Source organism: Amblyomma maculatum, chromosome 4 (genome assembly GCF_055883805.1).
Source record: "Amblyomma maculatum isolate TAMU_Amacu chromosome 4, ASM5588380v1, whole genome shotgun sequence".
NCBI lineage: Eukaryota > Metazoa > Arthropoda > Arachnida > Ixodida > Ixodidae > Amblyomma > Amblyomma maculatum.
Window position 1 is genome coordinate 41,274,747 of NC_139347.1, and position 20,576 is coordinate 41,295,322.

Here is a 20,576-nt window from a genome sequence, read left to right on the forward strand (position 1 = left end):
TGCATTAAAATTAAATATATATATATATATATATATATATATATATATATATATATATATATTTGCACATCTATTACTCAAGCTATCGTTGCACATTTTCCGGAAAACGGTTTTTCCAAAAGGCTACAAGCTTTTTATGTAAGTTGCGTAAGCAGAGAGGAATGGAAGCACAGTAACCATACATTCAGCTGCTGCTCGAGTTTTGAGTTGTCTCCGTGACCATTATGAACTGTAGCAGATATAGGATTCCGATTGTTTGCAAGCCAAGGCACAATATATACCCATGCGTAAATACAATGAGACACAAACGAACACTACACGCGATAAGCTGTGGTCTTGTGTGCCTTTCTGATGTTCTTGTATTTTCTTTGTTCTTTACACTTTACCAACATGCCAATCTTTTCACTCTACTCAAACCATAAGGCTGCTCAGCTTGACAACATGAGGCGCTTAAGCGTAGCTGCAAATAATTTATGCTGCCTGATGATAGGATGTTTTCTGATTCGAATCATGCCAGGATTCAGGAAAATGTTCACTAAACTGAACATCAGTGCGTCTAAATTAGCTCTCACTGCAGCATATTTCCATTAGACACAACGGGGTTTTAAAGCGTCGGATTTAAAACGTTCATTTGCTGAAAAGGTGGCTCGAGTAGTATTTTAATGATACGAAGGAAGAATTTCAAGAGGCTTGAAAAAAAAAAAAAAACAGGGTTTCTAACAACATTAACAACTCATTTTCTCGAAGACATTTCGCCTTTCTGGCACAGCGTGCGGTGTGCAGCAGAGCTATTACTTAGCTCGCGTAGTCATAAGGCTATCCTCTGCCTTCTGGAAAGAAGATAGAATGGTCGCAAGAATCCACACCTGTAGCCTCCCCAAACTGACAATACACACTTTCCCGCCGCATCGAATAACCAGTAATTTTAGACAGATACCGGAAAAATTGTTTTCGAACCTAATTTTTAAATGCACACTTACAATCGTTATATCTCCGCATATTCTCCCTCGGCAGGCTTCTAGTTTGTCGGTATCTGTTTTGCTTTTTCAAAAACGCATATGCCACCGGGTTTCTACGACAATCTTAATTACTCACTGCGAGCACAAGACAAACACTAAAAGTAGAATTCGGCTCCGCATCGGAAGCTTAGATCATTTCTCAAAATGCGTTCAGAAAATTATGTTGCGATATTCCATTGTTGCCTAATAATCGTTGTGAGCGCAATACAATCTTCAGAAGCAAAATCTGGCTAGACATCAAAAGCTTAAAACATTTTATGTCCATAACTATATGCCACGGTATTCCATTTGTACATCATAATTAGAAGGTGTCTCAGAAAATTGGATCTGAATACTGCATTCATTTTACGTCTCAGTCTGGTGTCATTGAAGTCCTCCAAAAGGCATCACTAACTGCCGAAAAAACTTTCATGACGTGAAAATTACAATATTAGCAACATTTTCAATATAATTACCGAAACGATTGTCAACAATAATAATGGTAAAAAGTATAAACAGGTTTGCAGCTAACAACCAAAAGCAATCTGTGCCTTTCGATGAGACCTCAACCGTGGCTTCGCTATTTTTGTGAATAACATAGAATTCTGTAAAGTGTCGTATCATTAAAATACTACTCGAGCCACCTTTTCAGCAAATGAACGTTTTAAATCCGAAGCTTTAAAACAACGTTGTGTCTAATGGAAATATGCAGCAGTGAGAGCTAATTCAGACGCACTGATGTTCAGTTTAGTGAACATTTTCCTGAATCATGGCATGATTCGAATCAGAAAACATCCTATCATCAGGCAGCATAAATTATTTGCAGCTACGCTTAAGCGCCTCATGTTGTCAAGCTGAGCAGCCTTATGGTTTGAGTAGAGTGAAAAGATTGGCATGTTGGTAAAGTGTAAAGAACAAAGAAAATACAAGAACATCAGAAAGGCACACAAGACCACAGCTTATCGCGTGTAGTGTTCGTTTGTGTCTCATTGTATTTACGCATGGGTATATATTGTGCTTTGGCTTGCAAACAATTGGAATCCTATATCTGCTACAGTTCATAATGGTCACGGAGACAACTCAAAACTCGAGCAGCAGCTGAATGTATGGTTACTGTGCTTCCATTCCTCTCTGCTTACGCAACTTACACAAAAAGCTTGTAGCCTTTTGGAAAAACCGTTTTCCGGAAAATGTGCAACGATAGCTTGAGTAATAGATGTGCAAATATATATATATATATATATATATATATATATATATATATATATATATATATATATATATATATATATATATATATATATATATATATATATAATTTTAATGCATTTACCACCTATCAATCAAGGTTTAAAACACACGTGGAGACTCATTACGCCTCCGAAGTCGGCAGCGGTGAATGAAAAAGATAAGCAGAAAACTCTCGTATTTGAACAGTACTCCGCGGGTTTAAAGGGGTTAACTTCCTAATGCGACACAGGCTTTGACAGACGCCGTAGTAGATGGCTCCGGAAATTTCGACCACCTTAGGTTCTTTCACGTGCACTGATGTCGGACAACAAACGAGCGTTTTTCTTTCGCCTCCATCTAAAAGCGGCCACCACGGCTGGGATTCGACCCCGCATCCTTGAATACAGCCGTCAAGCGCTCTAACCACTACGCCACCGCGAGGGGGGAAAGTACACAATCTGTGCGTGGAGCTTTCAGTAATCTAAAACAAATGCTTCCAAAAATCACATTCATGCTTGAAATTTCTCTAGTTTCATAAAAGTAACCAGTGCTTCGGCCTTTCAATTAAGCACAATTTAATTGCAGCAAACATTTCCTTGAAGGAACACTGCGGACAATTTTAAGCTAGCCTGTATCGGTAAAACAAAAGGTGTCGCCGTCACTGGCCGATTTCGAAAGAAAATTGCTTAAGTCGACGTGGAATTTCTACGTATATATTATATCCTGAGCTACATCATCATTCTTTTTCAGTGCAGATGATCCGAGTTGAACCCAGTAGTTGAACCCAGTAGATTACACATGAATGTGTAATCTGACGCTGCACAAATGTTAGCATACCCAAAAAGTCCAGAGAATCGGATTTCGGGGAAAGTAATGATTCGATTGGTTTTTTATCGTATCCCTTGGAGACGTTTTGAAGGTCATTGCAAAAATGTTTTACTGTTTATAGATATAGTTTGTAAGTACCAGAAGGAACAGCCGTGAGAGACATAAATATAGAAGACATATTGAACCAGCGAGTCCAGCGCTGTCCCGTGTACTTCTTTTCTTGTGTTTCTGTGTCTCTCACTGGTTTAATATGCTAGATTCGCACCAACTAGCCCAAATGGTCACAATGTTAAATATAGAAGCTTTTTGGCCAATGCCCGACAGCAAATTTCAAAATCAAGAGCAGTTGCATGAAGATGAATGGATGGCCTTGAAGCCAACGCCCCCAGAGAACTCATTTTGAATGCTGCGTTAATACTCTTAATACTCTCAGTGATGGAGGTTTTCTAAGGACGCTCGTATTTGAGGGCCTTCAGGTTTCACACTTGCGTAGTCCTTTTCATTGGGCCCAATGAGGCGCGGGCGAATTACAAATGAGTTTCAGAGAAACGCTTCACCAGACTTCGCGTCAAAGGGCGTGGACGATCTCCTCCTGCTAAGCAGTTGTGGGAGCCAGAATATCACGCGTTGGAGTCGATGGCTGAATTTCTGTCACAATATGTGAAGACGAAATATAGTCGAGGGCGATGTTGTTGCCATCTCGTGTTAGTATTCGGGCCTCACTGACTTCCTCACCTAGGCCTCAGGTCATTCGCATGAATAAAGGTTTATGAATGAATGAATGAATGAATGAATGAATGAATGAATGAATGAATGAATGAATGAATGAATGAATGAATGAATGAACGAACGGTGTTTGAGACTAGTAAATAATAATCAAATGCGAACCTTCCTTTCGGTCCTGAGCGTGAAAGCTTCACTTCACCTGTAAAAACTGCAAAATTCCGCTAGTTTGGAGCTTTAAGTGGGAAAACACCTAATCGGAGATTCACAGCCTCGCAAAATTTCTATCGTTTGTATGTCCGCTTTATTCAGGTGACCCCCAAGGAGCGAAACATATTGCCCCCTCTGGACCAATTATTCGGGTCTAAATTTTGTGAATAAAGTCAAGGAATTCGAATGCGACAATCTATCACATTATTGAGATGCGCCAGGAGATCATCGAGTTATCAGACAACTCGTAGGACTTTCTAGTTACTATTACTGCCACCTGGAGGGAAGTTGCTTAAACTACGGAGGGGCTAGACCTTTGGGCCCGTAAAAGATCAAAAGCGTCCTTCTTTAAAACTTTCCCAAGTGTTCTACCCGATTCAATGTCTTCAGTTGCTAAATTTACAATTATTTTTTAAAAACATGGATTCTGCGTAGGGTTTGAAAAGATGCGTAATTATCGTCATTGTTCATCATCTCGAAGCTCAACAGCATGTGTCGTTACACATAGCCTGTGGGTCTTAGATTCACGAAACTAAGATGATTTCTATCCGGTAAGAAATTAGACATTGAATGAATTCACCTGTAATGAAAAGCGTACTACAAGGGCTTTCTTGTAATCAGCCCTCTTCTCAATTCACTGGCGCAAGAAAGAGAGGATGCTCAGAGGAGGATGCCTTGTGTCAGACTAAATCAAAATACAGCTTTTCATAAAAAGAAATTATGGCGAAGTCTTACTCATTGTTCAGGATGAAAGTGAGTACATGTTGATTTTGTGTTGTGGTTTCGGCTTACTTATTTTGAGATTTAAGCGAGTTACATGAATGGCCTTTCTCTAAAGAAGAGTGGCGGGTGGTGCAGAAATAATTCAAGAAAATATTGCAATGCTGGAGGAATATTTTTCGTGGTGGAATCTGTATTCATCGAGATACATGTGCCCCTTTTACATTTTTACCACATTTTAGCATGCACAGGCTCGCTTTCACTGTTTCGTTTAGCGATTTAGCATTGAGTGCCGGCACCGAGTTAGGAAATGTTTTAATCGTCCTTGTTTCATACCAAATAATTGAAGACACTGCCTACGTCGTTGCGTCACAATTATCATACGAACGAGGAGATATCTGGTACCACATGAAGGTCCGGTTGAGATCCCGCACGAGCAAAATCCAGTAGGGAAGGATGACCTGGAATAGAGATACGTATGAGGATACCATCGTCATACTGCTCGTTTCGATGGCTCGATAACGGCTGGCATCACAGTTGCTATGGCAACCAGGCGTAGAGGAATCACAAAAACCAGCATGAGGTGACGTCTGACTATATAAATGATTTCGCACTTAAAGTTAGGTGCAGCTTACACGTGAAACATTCAATGGTGTGTGATTACTGCAGAAAAGCTAAGGTAAACAATGTTGGCCTCAGCTGCATGTTTGGGAGCAAAGGTGATTTCAAAATATTATCTTTAATGTACTTCAAGCGCTCGACAAGAGAACCTCCACCTACTCCACTAAGAACCTTCACTTCTCCGCGCTTGCAAACGTATCCAGACAGCCTTTTGACGAACTGGAAAAACTCATCACACTGCTTGGCACCTCCCAGAGAAATTCGGTGTTTGATAGTCCTCCTAGCTTTCATAATTTTACTTTCGGGAACATTTATAACTGAGGGTTTAAAATGCCACTAAAGTCAATTTTACTAAAGCGCACATATTCTTCTGATATAGTGTACACTCTTTTTGTTCCGGCGCGAAATTACTCCGAAGCCCTCTACTGCGTCTTCTCTACACTCCTTCCACTTTCACTCCACCCTTCTTCCTTTCCCTTACGGGGCGAGTTATATGACCACAGAGTATGTGTGACCGATACTGTGCCTTTCCTTTCCTGTCAACCAATTATTATTATTTAAATATTTATGGACTTCTTTGCCATCTTTATTATGTGAAGCTGAATAGGCTTCTTTGGCTTGTCCAAAACAAGCCGCGAGAGTGTTTGCAATAGTAACATCATACATCCTCATTCTTCTAAGAAAATAAAGACGGTGCTATGTAATCATTGGGTCATCTGGTGATGAAATACAGACCATAATCCGTGGCCAATCTAACATTATCGAACGGAGGAATACAAACTGCATGGTCTGTTCGAAATAATTCTGACTTGGTAGGAAGAAGTAGCGAAGGTACGTTGTTTGGGAGTGCCGGCATTGTGGTAGTAGGATACCTGATACGAAGTTGATAGCTGGATCGACATCACCCTCGCTTCCCTGTCAGCACATTATCTGAACATAAATACATAACCGTCAAAATTGGTGCCCAGGGTGGTCGCGAAGAAAAGCGATTGACATATAGGGATACAGGTAGATTATTGGCACATTTATCTACCTGTTCTTTCTTTGATTCTGTGGTCGGCGCGCAATTGGGTTCGGCGGACGGACTTGAAATAATACTAACCAAATTTTACGAAATTTACAATGCATTAAGAAAAAAGTACTCGTCCTCGCGTCGGGATGCAAACGCACCACAATTCGATCCCACACCATGGTGGACAGATGAATTGGCACTCAAACGCAAAAAAGTCCGCGCAATGCGCAGACGATACCAACAAACAAAGGATTATCTCCTGCGCAAAGAATTCGGCATCCAATATTATAAAGCTCTGGCCTCGTTCCGCGCCGAGGTTTCTTCGGCGCGTGATTCTCATATTAGAGAAATGGCCAGAGCTGCTATTAAAACGTCCATCTATGTAAAAACTTTCAAAATTGCATTCAACCGAACGCGAGGACCAATAATTTTGCCACCAATAAAAAATTCGGACAATTCGATGACCAAATCAACCTTAGAAACAGCCCAGTTGCTTCTAAATTCACAGGTAGCGTGCGACAATGTAGCGGACGACCAACCGGGCCACGCCAATGTCCGCGCACTTGCGGCGGACATGAATATAGGGGGTCCGGACGACGGGCCATTCACTTTTGGCGAGATTGACATGGCGGTCGGTCGAGTCAAGAATGGCACGGCGTCTAGCCTCGACGGTTTAACTCCGAGGGTCGTCCGCGCGCTGTGGCGCGATCATCCAAAATTCTTTATATTTATTTTCTCTGCGGCACTGAAACTAGGCCATTTTCCGATGGTCTGGCGCAAGGGCCGCATAATCTTCCTGCCCAAACCGGATCGCTCGCCGGAGGTAGCCGCGTCTTATAGGCCAATCGTTATGAATTCAGCGCTAGGCAAAGTGTTGGAGCGACTGCTCTACGGCCGCATATACCACTTTATGGCAAAACAGAAACTATTACACCAGAACCAATTCGGCTTCACACGACAGCGTGGCGCAGTGCCCGCTCTGCATGCCCTGGTTACCAAAATTCGAGAATTGCGGACAGCCGGCCTCCACGCACTACTAATATCAATAGATTTCAGAGGCGCCTTTGACAGCGTCTGGCATCCGCTGGTTGTCGGCTCGCTCCGAGACTGGGGATGCCCGAGAAATCTCTGCGCGCTGCTGCGGTCATTTTTATCAGATCGCGAGGTGGTTTACCGCTGCAAAGCGGGAGACGCGGTCGCGCGTCCCACCTTGGGCAGCCCGCAGGGTTCTCCGCTGTCACCGCTCCTATGGAATATTGTGGTGCGTGGATTGCTTGACCTGCCGATGCCAGAGGGGGTATCGCTCCAGGCTTATGCGGATGATGTCATCGTCCTTGTGCCTGGCCCCAAGAGAGGGGAGCTGCAGAGCTTGGCGGAGGATGCTCTCAGCCGAGTGGCGACGTGGGCGAAACAGGCGAGAGTTACCATCAGCGCGGAGAAAACGGTGTGCGTCCTGATCTCTCCTGTTCGGGGAGGTATGGGTCGCACACCTCCGACCGTTCGCCTTGACGGTGTGCGCTTACAATTTAGGCCTTCCGTCAGGGTCCTCGGCGTTTTCTTTGACCGCACTCTCTCCTTCATAGCCCACGGCGACCATCTCAAGGAGCGCGCTGAGTTGCTTTCCTCCCGCCTTAGCACCTTTTTGCGGCTAAGCGGTACTCCGGCACCTAAACAGGTCAGAGCACTTTACAACCAGGTCGTACTGCCCGCAATTACTTATGCGTCTCCCGTTTGGTGGACTGAGTGTCCCCATTCGGGACTCCGTGCTAGATTAACAACTGTGCAGAGGGCCCCGTTATTGGCGTTGACGGGAGCCTACTGCACAACTAGCACGAGGGCGCTCCAAATTTTACTCCGCGCGCCGCCTATCCAGTTCGAGCTGGATCGGCTAAACGCCGAGATTGAATTATTTGCACTTAAATTGGATACATCATTCGGCACACATTCGTTCAGGGCTTCAGAGGTGGAGCGGCCGTATGACGACAGTCTCCAGCATCCTGCAGAAGTTTATTCTTTCGAACACGCCCGTCTAGACGTGACGACCGCGGCGGCTCTGGCGTCGTCGCCTGCGTCGCACGTCTACACGGACGGTTCGTATACTTCTGCATTTGCCGGCGCAGCGTACGTCATCTTTTCGCCCCACGGCCGCATAACATCGGTCGGCCGCTTCCGTGTTGAGGGCGCATCAGGTGCGTACGGCACAGAATTAATTGCATTCGAGGAGGCGGTCAGGAGTGTGGAGAGCGCACGGGAGTCGCATCCGGTGTATTTTTACACGGATTCGCTTTCGCTCCTGATTGCGCTCTCCGTTTATACCACGACTGACCCCAGAATTGCCTTGATAAAGCAAATTTTAGCGGCGGTCTCCTCCCGTAGGCAAGTTCGGTTATTTCATGTTCCCGCTCACCAGGGAATACTGGGCAACGAATTGGCAGATATAGTTGCATCCAGAGCCAGCCGATCGCCGCGTGTGAGAGTCTCGGTGCAGTCAAAGATTGCCTTCCGAGGTCTTATGCGCAGGGTGGTTCTTGCCAACTGGGCTGTTTGGTGCCAAAATAACAATGAAGGCACCGAAATTTATTCCTGGATACCAAGTATATTACAAATTCCTAATCATTTCCCTCCGCCGAAGCCACTGGTCACGTTGCTGACCGAACACGGCAGATTCCCTGCGTACTTTAAAAGATTTGGCTTAAAGGGCCCATGAAAAGCTTGAAGCCGTGCTTAAGAAAGGCGCACGAGCGGTCGGCGTGCCTTCACTAGTCAGCAAAGCGCAAAAAAATTTTAGGCTAACATCTTTAATAGCGCAGATATTCCATATTAAAAATGACGCTCCTCCTCTCCCGTCACTGTAGCCCTCAACTCATACACGCCGATGCGCCGGCCAAAAAAAAAGAAAATGTCCGGGCCGACGCCCCGCCCATAATGCGTCACGAAGTGACGCCACCGACTCGGTTTGTTTACTTCCGGTAGTGCTCCGATTTCTTCCCCTTCGTGTTTGCGGCGGTTCGCGTGTCGGTCGCCATGGATCGCATGGATCCCGAGCTCGAAGCGAGGCTGCGTGAAGCCGCTGCCGAGCTGGACTTTGATCCATATGATTATACTCCGTTTCGTGATCCGCTAGACAGCGTCGACAGCAGCACGCCATCGATTGGCCCTTCTGAACCACCCGCTGGCAACGGAGACGACGGCCTACCATGGTGCGTTCCGTGGCGCACGCGCCACTGCACATAAGTTATTACAACTTTCTTATTTCACGAAATGCCGTTTCGTGTTTGCTTCGCGGCCTTTTCACATTTTACTTATGCGCAGGTGCCGCTGCGGCCGCTGCGAAAGCATGCCCACACCTGAAGAAGATGTGTGCTGCCGCAGCATGCCGGAGGTGCTGGTGGTGTGCCAGCAGGACGGCGGCTGCATTACGATCCACCCAGCGTTCCAAAGCGTGTGCCTAACGCACCTAACGCCCGAAGTCCTTCGGGCTGTGTACATTGCACTAGAGGAGGAGGGAGCGAACATCGATGGAGACGGAGATGTAAACAAGTAGGTAGTGCGGAAGCGTCAGGTGACAGATTCGCATTATTATTTTTTTTTTGTGTGTGTATGATCCGTTTACTGTAAAGCGTGGTATTTTCAGGCAGCACCGCTTCATAGCCTACCGCTTGTTTACCATGTGGATTTGGGGCAGGCTGGGCGAAGGCAACAGGGTGGTCCTGCCAGCCTGCGTCGTTTGCCGGGTTCGGCGTGAATTTCCGTCGGCGAGCTACGTGGGATTCAGGCACCCTCCCCTTTAATCTCAGGTGATTGTCGCTTCACTGCAGGCTGTATTCTAAACTTTATCACGTGTGCCAGGCGCACTGCTTCGAGTGGTGCATGGAAGTGCGTTTATTTTTAAGGTGGAAAAATAGAGAATGCTATTTTATGAACGCCAAGTTATGCACTGCGTCAGGTGTCTGTTTTGTGGCGCTGCTTAAGAACAGACATCTCATTCCTCTAAAGTGCCCGAACTTGTAGATATCCAAGCAAGAAAGGTGTAGAACTGTTAGTGAAAAATAAAGCCTGGGAAGAAAATTCAAATCCTAGTAAAAAAAAAAGATACACATCCAAAAACAATCCAGAATGGAGGACAATGCTGAGCATCGCCAAGTCTGCTTGAGCACATGCTTCCAAGCATCTACCATAAACATTCATTTATTTGGAATGGAATTTTATAGAAAAAAAATTTAAAATCGAAACACAGAATGCTTGTGCCGAGGCAGCACAAGCATTCTGTGTTTTGATTGATACCGAGTGTGTGAGTGCTCAATACTGACACAATGAAATGAGTGCTTGAAGGTTTGTTTATTGATACTCCTAGCCGTGAATACATGACAACAGATCGCAGAATACATCCATTCCAGCAGTGGAGTAATACAGGTGAAGCACAGATCAAACCACAACTCTTTTTCCTGCATTTGCTGATCTGAATTATTAATTTGAATTTACTTACAATCTAATACGCTTGCAGAGTGTTACATTTCTTATCTTTAAGCTGCAGTAATAGCTGGTCCCTTTCAGGTGTGTTTGCCAAAGTGTAGGGGCAGCACTGCATATTTTCAAAACGTTGTGCAGGTTCAACCGTCCTTGAACCAAATTTCATGAGCATTAGCCATTGGCCGCAGTCACAGTTGCTGCTGCCACTTCGATCTTGGCTCGCTTGCACTGTATGTATGTATAACTTTATTAGAGAGCCGGCAAACGACGGGTTAACGCGTCGTGACGCTGGCCAAGCGTCTACCCGGGGTTAAGCCCTACTCTGCACTACCTCATTTGACCCGTTTGTGGTGGGTGTGAGGCTTGTGCTTTTCGAGCGCACCCCGCGCCCCCGAGAAGGACCGTTCCGAATGGTGGTTCGAAACAAAAGACACAATGACCAGTTACGAGGAAGTGACAAAATTTTACCGCCTAGCTCGACGGACAATGCCGCCGCCTCACCCGGCACTTAGTCGGGAGGAGGCGGTCATCCTAAGGCAAATGCAAACCGGGTCACTCCTAGCCCCGGCAATGCTACACGTCCTCCACCCAGACATCTACACGAGTGATATGTGCAGTGTATGTCAAGTGGGTCCGGCAGACCAATGGCACATCATGTGGGACTGTGCCAGGTTCCCGACCGAAGCTGCATCCAGGACATACCCGCCGGAACTTCAAGGTGCTGTGCAGAATACAGACAAGGACATGCAACTCTTGCTCAGCTTTTTGGCAATGGGCTAGTCTGGCTTCTCTTTGTTCAATGGTCTCGGCAGGCTGTCTGGCACGGTTGCAACCTCCGTCTATAGTGAGGTGGCGTATGTGCATGGTGTATTTCCGTAAGTTTAATGAAGGAGAAGGAGTAGATGAAACATTAAGACGATGATCATTGTAGCGCACGAAAATGTCTTGAAAATTAGAAATTGATGGAGGCGATGTTTACTGTACAGTGCGAGAGTATGTTGTAGTTTTACTACGAGGTGTGATAGGTTGTGGCAATAGCATAGTGCTCTCATGTCTAAGCTATAAAGATGACATTGTTTGCTGCACAGGAAGAGATTTCAAAGTCAACATTGCATTCACTTTGAGGTTTGTGCACGGGAGAAGTAGAGCGAATGCTCTAAAAGCCTTATTTTAGCTGTCTCGGCTATCACCAGCTGTCATGCCTGGACATAATCCCCGATTTCTTGATTATCAGCTGTATCTAACTGTGCATTACATCGCTCTCCTTTCACAGCGAATATTGTACACAAATTCTGCCAGCTAAGGTAGCCACTGCTTCTCATTTTGTGGCCTGTACCGCAGGAATCACTTAGTTGGGCTGGGAGACCTTGTCATTGCCTGTTCTAATATTTATCCCTCTGGCATTTTATACAGCGAGGAGCTTCTTTCAAACTCATTCATTTGGCACTGTTGATAAGGATGTTTTTAACTTGTTCTCTTGCAATTTCTGGGGCCTGAACTTTGTCGACAGCTTGGCTTATCTTGCTTCCTTGAGATCTGTGAATATGTTTCTAGTTTTTACTGTCGCTTTTCTATCCGCATATCTCCTCTTCTGTGGCTTCTTTTCATGGTCGCTTTTTCCAGTGTTGGTGTTTACATTTTATTCATCTGTGCAGGATAGTCGAAGGAAAACGAAAGGCAGTATAGAACAGAGTACCAGATAGAAGGAACAGAACTGAAGAATTTACAGCTTTGCAGAAAAAGACCACGATGAAATTTGCAAGGAGAGAAGAAGGGAGCACTTATCCAAGGGGAAGAGGTCACCTGCCTTGGGGTAGAGCATTCCGACCAGTTACGTGGGTGTGTGATGGTGGGCTGTCGGCTTTGACGGTTCCCAGCGGCCTCCACTGGCTTCTGCTTTGGTTATGTGGGCTGAGGCATTCCCCGTCTACGGTACGAGCAATGCACTTTGCAACACACTCTCATGCTGTGCAGTAAGCATCATTGTCTTCATCAAGTTCAAACTACAACATACTGTTCAGCTGTGCGGCAAACATTGTGATCTTCATGAAGTACCATCTGCACCACTCCTTCATTTAACCTGGGTAAATATGGCATACAGGTACGCCATCTGGACGAGTACGGCCGAGGTTTGCTAGCGTAATGTCGGACCAATTTAAGCAGTGTGACATAATTCGCAGTGCTTTCGCATTACTGCACCTAAGCAGAATTGAGTGCACTCGTGCAATTTCTTTTGGAGGGGGGGGGGGGGGGGGGGGGGAGCAGTTCTTTTCACTGCTCTAGAGTATGCAGGTTGTGCCACAAATTTTTCTCAAAGTTGGCAAATCCCATGAATCCTTGCAGCTCATTGACCTTTTTGTAATTTTTGTAATTTTTTAGCATATGTAATTCCTTTCCTGCAGTTTTGGTCTGTTCTATATTGTCACAAACCCCGCCTTAACGATTAACAGAGGCGCGACATCCCCTTTACGGTTACCCGTCGTCCCTCTATGAGGTTTGAGAACACAGTTAAAAGTTAGGCCGGTCAACCAGTGAAGTGCGTGTGTTGGTGTGTGATCAAGGAATAAATTTATGCGTCACTTTTTTAACACACAATGGGAACATATATAGGTAGTAGTTCAAATTACACTGCATAAAAAATTAATAAAACACCAGGACATGATAGTAATAAAAAACGACTGAATAAATGACAAGAGAAAAAACCGACAATGAACAAACGCTGCGATAAAGAAGACTATAAAATAACAAAGCAAGCATTCCAGAGATAGTAAGTAAGGGCGAGAGTTACACAAAAACACAGCGTAAAATACTAAGCCAGGTCAAGGTTTAAACAAAGGCAAAAAGAATATTCAATTAACCGACAGTCTGTAGCAAAACGGATTCTCACAGCCTTCTTATCTAATGAGGTATCGTAATCGCAGAGTTGGTCGGTAGCGGCGGCCGTACAGGGAGTGGGGACGACAAGTTGGTCGTGGGCTCGGTGAAAAAAACAAGACACTTTCCTGGAGCAAGCAGCCACGAGAGTAAACTTTTTTGTATAGCAGGCCATCACATAGGCATAGGCAAAACTGGCTGTTCGATGTTGGGTCTTGAGCAGCAGCTAAGAACGACTCCAGATGCTGATCGGTGTGTTCCTCGGTTCAAAAGGTATGAGTATTTGGAAATCTCTGAGATAAAGCAGTGACGTAATGATCAAAGTTGTCCGCGTCGCATTCCGTCGTGGCAGGTGCCAACCAGGAGAGGCAGTCTCCATCTGCGTGCCGTCGGCCACTTTTGTATGAAATGCTGTAGTCGTATTCTTGCAAGCGAAGTGCCCAGCGGGCTAGGCGACTAGACGGATCACAGAGATTGAGTAGCCAGCATAGGGAATGGTGATCGGTTACTACTACGAAAGGCTCTCCGTACAGGTAGCAGCGAAACCGCTGCACGGCGAAAACAACCGCGAGACATTCCTGCTCGGTGATGGTGTAGTTGCGCTCAGTCTTGCTTAGAGTCCGACTGGCGTAAGCAATCACATGTTCACAGTCGTCATAGCGCTAAACGAGGACAGCACTGAGGCCTATGCCACTTGCGTCCGTGTGCACTGAAGTTGGAGCAGAAGGGTTGAAATGCCGTAAGATAGGATGTGATGTTAGGAGGAACCTCAGTTGTCAAAAAGGATGAGTCGCATTACCTCACCGACTTGAACTTGTGCAGTGTGCAAAATGGCTCCATTCTGCACAGCTAGTACACTGCAAGTCATGTACTTTGCGCTGTAGCCTGGCGAGTCACAGCGATCATCCCCTGCCAGGTCTGTTGTTGTCCCTACAAGCTTACTAGCAAGTTTTGCTTGCCTTTGCTGAAAAAGCTGCAAAGAAGGAGATGTTCAATTTAGAGGCTACAAACTTGCAGTCATGTGGTTGCCTTAATGCATATTAGGATGAGGGGGGCAGGTTTCAAATGCTGCATTGCTTTTCACTTTTCTCACAGCACATTTACTAAAAAAAAATATTGCAAAAATTATGCCTTCAGTACTAGAGCATGCAGTTGGTCTATTAAACATGTAGCCAAAGGCAACAGAGATCTGCAGTAGCAGGTGCATTGCACTGCAATGCCTCCGCTGTTGCATATATGCTGCATTTTATATGTTTTATATGTTGCATTGAAGCTTCAAGTTGTCGTCATGAAAGGATGCGACACCTAGTTATCGAGTTAATGACATATACTTTGACTTGAATGTTGTATGAGAGATATCCTTATTGTCAAATCTCGTTTCTGGCAGGTAGCAAGTATGCCCGTTGGTAGTTGTAGTAGGTCCTCTCTGTGATGCCTTGCACCCCAATGGATTGCAGGAACCGAGGAACTGAAGCTATACCGCAGCCAGAGAACAAGATGCCTGCAGCCAGGAGGACATTTCTTGCTGCCTTTCCTTCAACCAGTGGTTGGCTTTTCCAGAGGAAAGAATGCTGCAGTGAGCATGTCCCCTTCACAGTCACAAGGCTTCCCGCTATGCTAAAGTAAAGGGTTCTTGTTTGCCCGCACATTGTTCGGATCTCAAGAAGCTGCCGCAGGCAACCCTCGAACACAAGTGTAGAGGGGTTCCTCAATCGCTGACTGGGCCGTTTCATCCTGATGGTCGCTGAAAAAGAAGTGCAGTGATGTCAGCGATTGGTGCCATGTGATTGTTAATATCATGAACTAATACGCAGCAGCCGTGGATGTTCATCTCGGAATGTCTTGGCTGTAAAATGGGCTAAATAAAGCTGCTGTGAAAGCTTATAGTAGGTATGCATTTTTTTTTTCATTCTATCATCAGGGAACAGAAAAATGCCATGGCAAATTAGGTACACTTTAGGGCTACGCAACTTATATTTTTTTCACAACAGAATCAAATATCCTTGTGCATCTTAGTGACTTATCTTAGTGTGCATCTTAGTGACGAACACCACGTCCGAGATTAGTAATGTGCAAGGTATGTATGAGGCATGGTCTCTATAGACTCATCAAGGCAATATTTGTTGACCCATTGTCAGTATTACCACATCCTTAACCATGTCAAGCCATTCATGAGAGTTATGAACGCTATCATTCGAATGGACTGTGTCACAGGGAGGGTATATTTGCAGGTTTGAATGAGTGAATATGTGACACATAGGTGACGTATTTCGTCAAGTTTTCTTTTTTTCCCTAATGAACAGTGCTTAAATGACAAATTTTCTTGCCTGCCATAGCCAGCAAATACACAAAAGTGGATGAAGGAAGTTCTGTTCTAACGAGCGGCCAGTGATAGCAGTAACTGGCCAGTTATAGCAGCCTGCCACCGACTTCTCTGGTGGCAGGCTTCTCTGTTTGAACCTTGGCGCTGACTAGAGATTTAAATCCAATAGACACCTGTGTGCCTGGAAAAATTTCATATATTTAAAATTATTTGCAAGCACCCCATCTACGTTTAATGTAATCAATCATATAGCTCTTTAATACATTTTCACAACACTACAACATCTTTATCAATAATGACTTACCAACAGAATGGCACTCCCAAATTGTGTTGCCACAGTATGCGTGCGAGTAGTTGAAGGCTCCGCTGGTGATGCTTCCTGCAGACAGATATTCATAATTGTAATGATGGTTGCAGATTTGAAATTTTTCATGCTTTCATTTTCAGGTGCTGTATAGAGTGAACTGCCCGTAACAAAATACAAACATTGTCAACTTGCTACACATACACAAATATTCAGAAAGTGGAGAACTGATATGACTAAAAAATTTGCACAGACAAGCTGTAGTTTGTGGAGTTTCAAGAGCCCTGAAAAATTTGGAGGCATGTTAGCAGCACAAACAAAAGACACAGTGCAGGACAGTCGACTAATACTGTTCCATGAACTAATCCAGCAGCTCATTATTTTTGAACGTCGGGTCTCCCATGTTAATCCAGTTAATATATGTGCTCAAAGTTTCTTTTTTTGGTGCGCCAGTGCACACCAAAGCCTTGCATCATCCACTAAACAAAATTAACTATTTGAACTCCAAAATAATCTCATCTATGCAGGAAGAGCTACATTTTAATTGCTTCCAGAAGGTGCCTCAAGCGATGATCGAGCTTGTGCATGGAAGCAGACATAACATTTGCACTAATTTGCATAGCTTACTTACTCGGGCAATAGAGCCATCATATGCAATATAATACAAAGCTGTTCAGTACAGTTGAAAATTAAGCATGTACGTATGTCAAAAGACTTGCATCATCTACTGGACAAAATGAACTATCCAAAATATTCTCACCTCTACAGGAAGAGCTGTGGTATTTGGATCACCTCCGGTAGGTGCCTGAAGCAATGGTTGAACACGTAACTAACTGCATGAAAGCATAATGACATAGCAACAGTTGTGCTAGTTTATATAGCTTCTAGCAATAGAGCCATCATATATGTGCAACATATTCCAAAGTTATATATGTGGCCTAAATATACATAAATATAAATATAAAGGTATATATACATTGTTATTAATACCATGATAACAGTACTAACCTGTCCAGAGGAAACCTGTGTAGTGCTGAGGTCTTTCGGGCTTCCTGGCGATGATGGTTTGCCATGCTAGGAAAAGAAAGGAAATTGGTGCGTAATTAACATTGTGTTAATGGCAGTTTTATTATTCTGCACATGAATGAGAATGAAAGGAGACAACAGTCTGCAAGTGCAAGGTCATAGGGGATACCTTCTTTTTTTTTTTATCTATATACCACATGTTATTTTTCCTTCCACTTGGTATTTAATGATCTTTCTGCCTAAAATCGTTACATGACTAATTCTGATCAATATCAACCACAAAAGTACTTTAAAAAAAAACCTACATTTACCTTGGACTCGACTGTTGGCTCCTTTCATTAATTGTATCATAACGAGCCAATTTCCCCTTCAATTTTCCGCTTCATGAATGAGAAAGACATGCATATACAGGTGTTAAAAGGCAAAGATCAAGAGTAGACTAAACGCACTGTAAAATAAGCATATCTTTAGGTGGATGGGGGGTGGGGGGGGGGATGCAGTTGGTCTGTATTGTTATTAGTGTGCTGGTATTTTTTTATTACAAGTCAGGCTTGGTTTATGGGGTTCAACGCCCCAAATTCGACCCAAACGAGGTGCCGCACAGCACTGAGTGACATCGCACAGCACATGTACAGGTGCAGACGTAAGTAAACGGAGCAGCTAGGCTTTTTCAGTCAAATTAAAATAACGCCTTCCTCACTGGAGATCAGGAAATATTTGTCCGTGAAAGGGCACTTGCGTCTACTACCGGTCCACGCATACCACGACTACCAGTTTCAAATATGCACCGAGTGAAAAACGAAGAAAAAGCGTGCTCCGTTTACTTTTGTCCGCACCGGTACGCGGGCACCTTGCTTGCGCTTCCGTTGAAAAGCGGCCGCTGTGCCTTGGGCACAGCAGTCGACCACCCTAACCCACTGCACCACCCAGGCAAATTATACTGCGATTGTTGTGATCGCGTACACGTTAGTGTATGTTAATTCATGGTTTAATGTGCGCAGGTCGCCTTATCTTTTTTTTTTTTTTTTCCTTATCCGCGCGCCGCAGGGCGAGAGCTCCCTTTCATACATTTTCAGCGCCTTAACTTGTTGTGGTCCTCTCGCAAGAGCGGTTTGCGCGCAAGGAATCTGCGCCTGCAAAACTTGGGCTAGGCTTCATGCACTTCCATGCGAGACTCCGAGCCATGCTACGCGTGTTTCCACAATAACTCGCAACCCAGAAAACTTACCATTCCAGGGAGAAACTGCGTCGGCAAAGCGTCGGACTTGAGGCGTTGACGTCTCACGTTGAGGCCAGTTTGCTGCGCCAAACTGGGATTATACTGGTATGCGTCACGGGAAAAGTGGCGGCCACAAACTCTGAGCTCCTGGCGCTTGTCCGACGATGACAGCCCGACGCGTTGGAGCCAGCTTTCCCGCGTGACACCTTGCTTTGTAGGGACACGATGTCGCATTATAACATCTTTCCTGTCCTCGGCTTTACAGCCAACTACACAGCAATGGTGGTCCATTGCAGACCAGAAAAAAAGCAGCAGCAGTTGGGATCGCGAGATTTCAAGACTGACAACCGGGCAACACGTGCTTTTGCGAGCAGACTGATCTCTCTCGGCCGGAAGTGTTCCGCTTCTATCAAGATGCGCGCAGAATTCTTACCTTTCTTTAATGTACAATAATAACTAACGAATAAAATACTACTTTCAGGAAGAATAGTGCTAATTTTAAAATCTATAATTGCAAAACTTACAGGTGACGTCATATGGCCATGGCCAATGATAACGCTAACCCCAATGACGTCGCATGGACTGGGGGCTGAAAACGCACGGTGGTGAGTCGCCCAAATCGGCTGCGAGCGGCAATTTTCCAAAATTATTTGTAAATTACAGCTAACACGCAGAGCTTTTTGAATGTGATCTCGATGCTCACTAAGACCACCTCTAAACACATGTAGCATCAAAATACGGACGTAAATGGCGTTTCAGGGGCCCTTTAAGTAGTACATGTTCTTTCCCTTGTGGACATCCTGAGGGCAACGTAACGCATTATTTGACCATGTGTCCACTAACAAAATCTATTGTCGATAAATTGCCTAAATTGGGAAATAATCAAAATTTAAACTACATACATTGGCTTGGAAATAAAAAATCATGTGCTCTGTTATTACAAACTGTTTCCATTGTGAGCATCAATTTACCAAATTATGGAAGAAATTAGTTTACTCATTTACACTAGACACAACCCCTGTCACTCATCTGGACTGCGAGAGGGCCTGTCAGGCCTCTCTAATCCGAGGTAGTGGAGCGGCAGCTTAGCAAATTATTTGCAAATATGTACATATTCATAATTTATCACATATCGCACATATTATACATTACACATTTAAAACACTTTACATCACTCTTAAAAAGTTAAATGGCGCTAGCGTCCCAGCATTTAAAACACAGACACAGACACAGTCACCTTACCTCACCTAAACAAATAATTTTATACGCATTTCAATCTTCATGTCCCTCTTCCACCGCTTCCACTGCACATCATTGTCATAATTCGATCCCTTTTATTAATTTTCTCATTTCCAGATGACTTTTCATTACTACAACTCTTCCATCTTTCTTTGCCTTTCCAACTTCTTTCTAATTTCCCAAAAGCCTCATTCTTTCTTCTTTTCTACTCAACCTAAACAAACATTCCTCTCACCTACCTAATTTTCATTTTCACATCCTATTTCCATTTTACTTCGCCCATTATTTACACTCATCTTTAAATTCGTTCTGTCTTCTTTCCTTTACATCATTTCTATATTTCCTCTTTCATTGTCCTTTTTATTCTTTTAAATAATTTTACTCTTCATTTAAACACACACAAAAAATAATATTCCATATTTCCTGTTTCATTGTCCTTTTTGTTCTTTTAAATAACTTTACTCATCATTTAAGAACCAATAAAATGTTATTTTGGTGTTGTTGTTTTTTTTTTGAGTGTGTGTGTGTGTGTGTATGTTTTAACATTTGTCTGTCCCTTCCTGGGAACTTCTATTGAAAAAAAAAATGAATATATTGAAATAAACCAGCTCTGTGAGGTACGCCCACCTCTGTGCTCGCTGAGCCCTTAGGATACAGATGTGCTACCGCGCCCACTTTTTATTTTTTCAATTGGCTTTTTCCACTAAAACAAGCACTTTGGCCGACTGGGCCCTTTTCATTTATTTTTTATTGGTTTAAGCCTGATATGGCTTAGCTGG

The 20,576-nt window shown here is 44.2% G+C and overlaps 1 long non-coding RNA gene across 1 annotated transcript; it reads left to right on the forward strand.

Annotated features, from left to right (window-relative positions):
* Positions 1–9,828: 9,828 nt before the first annotated feature.
* LOC146190818 (uncharacterized) lies at positions 9,829–15,334 on the forward strand. Its single transcript, XR_014706336.1, has 3 exons — positions 9,829–9,882; positions 9,977–10,139; positions 15,144–15,334. It is a non-coding gene; the product is annotated as an uncharacterized LOC146190818 (long non-coding RNA).
* Positions 15,335–20,576: the final 5,242 nt, after the last annotated feature.